The sequence below is a fragment of the Cupressus sempervirens genome, chromosome 4 (genome assembly GCF_028749045.1).
Source record: "Cupressus sempervirens isolate cs-2001-9-10 chromosome 4, ASM2874904v1, whole genome shotgun sequence".
Taxonomy (NCBI): domain Eukaryota; kingdom Viridiplantae; phylum Streptophyta; class Pinopsida; order Cupressales; family Cupressaceae; genus Cupressus; species Cupressus sempervirens.
The window spans coordinates 422,397,355-422,403,354 of record NC_143121.1 but is presented as its reverse complement, the minus strand read 5'-3'; positions in this window follow the sequence as shown (position 1 = coordinate 422,403,354).

Here is a 6,000-nt window from a genome sequence, read left to right as displayed (position 1 = left end):
GTCTCTGTTCACCAGTCCCTAGCAGTGGTGAAGGTAGCTATGCCTCCCAACCATGTGGCACCCGTAGGTCCACACCCACCCTGCTGATGGAGATAATGAACCAACCACAAACACACAAAACAAAAACCAAGGCTAACACTCATGCCAGATAGTATGATGGTTGCAACCAAGAACCTAAGACAATGCAAGGAGTACAGGTCCTGGTCAGACACTCAAAAGGCTACTAAGTAGGGGTTGACATCATGGAGAGTTGCTTGGCATCGACAAGCCCAAGCTTGGATCGTGCATTTCAACTCCTCAACGGAGGGCCCCGCACACACATTTTATTATCTTAAATTTTATTACCAGTCACACATTTTATTTAGTTATCACTTATTTAAAACTTCCTCTGCCAACCCTATGGGACTAAGGTCACCAGGCTGCGAGATAGAAGCCCCCTCCATATGCTACCCTACCTTACCCATGCTCATCCTACGAAAAGTGCCCGTGGGCATGCATACTCCCATCCCAACCCCAACGATCATAACTTCTGGCGAATCCACAAAAGATCGGGCCTCGCAAGTCACCCAACAAATGTACGTGCACGTACTCGTGTGTGGTGCACCACCATCACGTAGATCATAACACAAGGACAGGAATGAGAACACAATGCAAAGAAAACACCCAACTGAAAGCAACATGAGAAGGATGGATTCTACATGAATCCCAAAGCCAATAAAACATACATCATGAAATCACTCAACCGATCTCAATTCGAGAGTATGGATTCTACACGAATCCCAATGATGTAACAAGACCAAACATCGTGAACTCACTCAACTAGCCTCAATCCAAGAGTATGGATTCTACACGAATCCTAGCATTCACGAACAAAAGCAAGGGTCTAAAAGAAACAATAACAGGTGTAAAATCACTCAACCAAACACAACGTCAGGAGTACAGATGCAACACGCATCCCAATGCAACATAAAAGTGCAAAAGTGGTCTGATTGATATCCAAACGGATCATCAAGGTCCATGACCCACATTGTGCCAAGGAAACCCAAGAAAATAGGGTGGCACACAAAACAAGGTAAAAACCCCAAAAATTTGGAAAATTTCAAAATTAAAACCCATTTGGCATTTGGGTTCAAAAACCCCAAAAATCCAAAAAAAATGAAATCGGACACCGATGCAAAAATGGCCAGCATAACAGTGTAAAATCCCAAACCCTTATCCCAAAAAATAGGGAAATGTTTATACCCGCCCAACCGGGTAGAACTAGCATACAGAAACGGAGGGGAACACTAGTTCTCAGCCTCCAAACAAATGGCTACCAAAAACAGAAGCAGAAATGGAGCAGAAACAATAAAACAGGAAAGCCTTACCTCACAGCCAAAAGGGCAAAATGGGAATCTGAACCATAAAATAAATATCTCGTAGAAGTAGCTAAAAATTGCAACAATCCAAGGTTTCCCCGAGCTGGATCCAATGAGCCCAACCTCGCGACGATCCCATGCCCGTAGCTCCCACTACGAACAAAACAGTAAATCCTCATGAAGAGGATTTTTGGGTTTTACTCTCCAACTTTCCAATTCAAAAGTGAAAAGTGAGGAATTAAATTCCTTTTTGGATATTTATTCACTTTTTAGGTGAATAATCGATTAGGGCATTTAACCAGCCAATCCAATTAAACCCCGAATCGACCCAAATGAAAATAGGCTATTCCTATAAATAGGAATTCATCTATGGCAAAGCTGCCAGAAATTAAAATAAATCAATTAAAAAGCCCAAAAATCCAAAAACACATAAATCTCTTCAACAGCTTTCGCGATAATGCGAACCTCAAAAATGCACAGACACGCTTACTGGTCTAATCACATAATACAAATGAGTTTTAGTTTAATAATCACTGAAAGGTTTAAATTAAACATTTAATTAAGGATACGTCGACCATACAAAGTCGACATTGGTAAAATATGAGCGGCTGAATCACTAACTCCATGTGCCACTGCCAGGGATATAATCCTGCACACTAAACAACATGATCAAGTGCAATTGCATATAATAACATAGCCGAAGCAATAATATGTTAAATCACCTAATTTAACCATTTATTTAATTATATTAAAACAATCTATTTACATCACTCACGTTAGCATAAAGCATAACAACGCAGGAATGAAGTAAATAACCATAGCATTAAATCCATCACATAACAAAATCAGAGGTATGTCCAAATACTAGATAACCAGATAACATCATAAAACACACTGTCATCTCAAAATGGCATCATCATGCAATATGATTAACTAAACAACATAGTAGTATAACATCTATGATACTGGAATCAAAGTGTAACATCTGACCCTCGAGTCCTCTCAAATGTAAACATAACATGAGTAACAAATATATCTCTAATAAAAAATATAACAAGGTAAATGTCCACAACACATAACCAAAATAATTCCACATGAACAATCCATTTAATTACTTATGCATTAAATAAGGCACTTAAAACACATAAGCGAACACAGTCATAAACATGACTAACCACTACTACAAGAGCCTAGTCCAGTGTAGCATGGTAAAAGTACACAATGCAATCTTTGCACACATCTCAAGGTAATCATAGAACAACCTCACGATACCACATCGATCCTGGTAACCACTAGCACAAACCTCAGCGAACCAAAAATCACATCATAACCTCAAAGATCAGTCAAAAGCATAAACAAAGCAACTGATAAAGAAACATAAATCCAAACACCTCAACAGTGTAGACCACTCAGGGTCACAATCATGATCATCACAACAAAATATCAGCAAGGGTGCATCCATCAGGACGACTTACAAAAGTCAAATGGGAGAGGCACTACAATGTCACTCCTAAAAACATCCTACTAACATGCAAAGTAAGGCATAGGATACCATCATCTAACATATGCAAATCATCAATATAAGAAACATACCAATAAATACATCCATCATAAGGTATAACATCTATCATAATTCTCTAAGATCATAATGAAGATAAATACCAACCAAGAAAGCATCAGCCATGGTGTCCCAGACGGATCTCAAATGATAAGAGTGGAAAATACACTACCACCCGACTACATGGAACCTAAGTGGTCCACTCCCACCGTGCTGAGGAGATAATCTCAAGTCCCAAACAGGCTATTCAAAACACATAGCACAAATCTCTATAAGTCTGGAAATCCTAAAAGTATACTACTCAAGGGTTCCAACACACACAAAATTGACATCTAATTCCCAAAGGCACACAATTACATGTAGGAAACCTACTCTAAAAGTGGGAAAGTGTCATCGCATTTATCACGTACAAGTTACTCTAGCAGTTAGCTAAACTCTACGGGTCCATATTGATCTCATGCGGCCACTAGTATCCTCGCATACTGACGAGGCATACTACGAAATGCAAGGTCGCAACCATGCATTCTCACTACTCCCATCCTAGCCTGTACAAGCACTCAAGGCATGGGAGAGAACCAAAACAATTATCTTTTTAGGTTCATTTAATCCCCATTTAGTGTGTAAATGTTATCACTTATTAACCAAACTTACAATGAGTTACCCTGGCAGCCACTTAGGGCCCTAGCCCCCATTGCAAGCCACTTCCCAACACTACAAGTAGATTACCTACCCTAAGCTCATGGAATCATAAAATCACCACAGTCCTGTACAAGCGACTGTAAAGAAAATCCAAAAGATAATCCATAAAAAGAATCATCAAATATCCATAAAAGCATCAAATATCCATAAGAAGAATAATCAAACCTCCAAGATAAGAATCATCAAATCTTCATGAGAATCTGGAAAGCATCCATATAAAATCATGACCACAACAATTCTCTATTGGCAACTGAAGGAATCACTGATAATCAAAAATATCCATTGGTTCTCAATAACCAAAATATGTCTCAAAATAAATCATCATATCCATTGGTTCTCAACAAGCAACCAAGAATATCTCAAAATCATATTGATTGAAAACTCCAAAATGGTTAAGTCAAACATGTCACAAAATGACATCATCAAGATATAAATCAACATTTTAGTCCCATCATGCCAACTATAAAATAATCCAAGGATAACTGATTGATGACTCAAAAATGATTAGCTCAAGTGTCTCATACACATATACATCTTAGCTTCACACATGAAGACTGATGAACAATAACAATCAGTAAATACAAACATTTCATAGAGCATATGATCACATTACCATAGTTGGGCTTATAAAGATCGACACCAAATAAGATCAACATGCCATCGTATCTCATAACCCTTGAGCCTTTGGTAACAACCTAGGACTGATCAACACTAGTCAACCCAAAACCCAAAATAAGAAGCATATAAAATACATGATGCAAACACATATTTTGATTTACTAAATTCACATAGTTGAATAATGTGTAGGGGTTTCCACTTTTCTGTTTGCAAGTATACTTTCAAGTGTCTTAAGTTTCATCATTTGACCTACAAGTCAACCCATTGTTTCTCCGATAACATTATCTTAAGAATAACTTAAGGATAATTATTTACTCATTAAATCATTTGCTTTATTTGCTTAGATCCATATTACTAATTGAATAACTCTTCTTTGATGTTACTTCTACATTTCAACATAATCAAAGGATCATTATTCATTTATAAAAGAACTAATTATCAATCTTCAATTAAGAAGATTATAACTTGATTAAAATGATCAATTAAATCAATTAATTAACTTAGGTACACAATTCATGGTCCTTTATCATTTACTAATTTTCAATTTAATATTACTAAGTCTCACCATTAAAACATCTAAGGTCATTATTCAAGTCATCGGAATAAGACCTATCAACTTTGATATCAATATTTCTACAATCTCATTAAAAGAATTATATCAATTAAATCTCCATTACATAACTTAATTATTAATTAAATCCAATCAACTCTAGTTAATTGATTTAATTAATAATTTCACAACCAAACCATCAACCCAATAAATACTAGTTGACTAATAACTAAAAGTCAGCCATACACAAATATTCATGTTCATAGTTCAATAATAATAACTTGCTAATATTTAGTGACAAGCTATATTGGGAATCTTATTAATAGATCACATTCATCATGATAATCATTTCTATCGCATATAATTATATTGACAACTCAATCAACATCATTTGATTAAAATCAATTATAATCCAAATCCAAAAATTATTATCTTTTACAAAACCTCAATCAATAAATAATCTCCACTAGATTATCTCTAATCAAATTTGTTGACAACTATTTAAACCATTATTTATTAATAGTTTGTTAGACCCAACAAACTTTAATAAATAATAAACTCATCAAACTATATTTTCATAAACCCCATTAGTTAATATTTAACTAACCTTTAAGGCATATCAATAATTTATAATCAATATAATAATTCAAATCGTACCTATGTTATAACAAGGTCAAAATGTAACAATGACCCATTGTCCAGTATCATTAAAATTTAAGTTTCTTAACTAAAAATCATCTCATAATATTAAATTACCATCTCTAAATTATTTAATATACATTAAATAAAATGAATTCAATGTTTCTTTTCGACTAACAATAATCGACAAGATATTGTTAAATCATTATTTCATATTTAATAATTATCAATGATGAAATAACATTTATCAATCTAGATATATATATATATATATATTCTTATGTTTATTATATTTAAATCCTATATATATACATATATTTATACATATATAAAACTTTATAAAATATAAAATTTAGTCATTATAAACTTGCAATACGTATGCCGGATGCAAGCGCGGGTTTCCACAATATTGTACCCTCCCCGCAACAAAGTAACATTATATTATTATTGTTTGTTTTTTTATAAAACAATGCATAAGGGATTCAAATCATTGGCCAGCATATTAAGAAGAAGCCGAGCCTTACTGTGACCATTGTCATTATACTATGTGGCCGTGCTTAAATGTCTCGTCCTGTCAT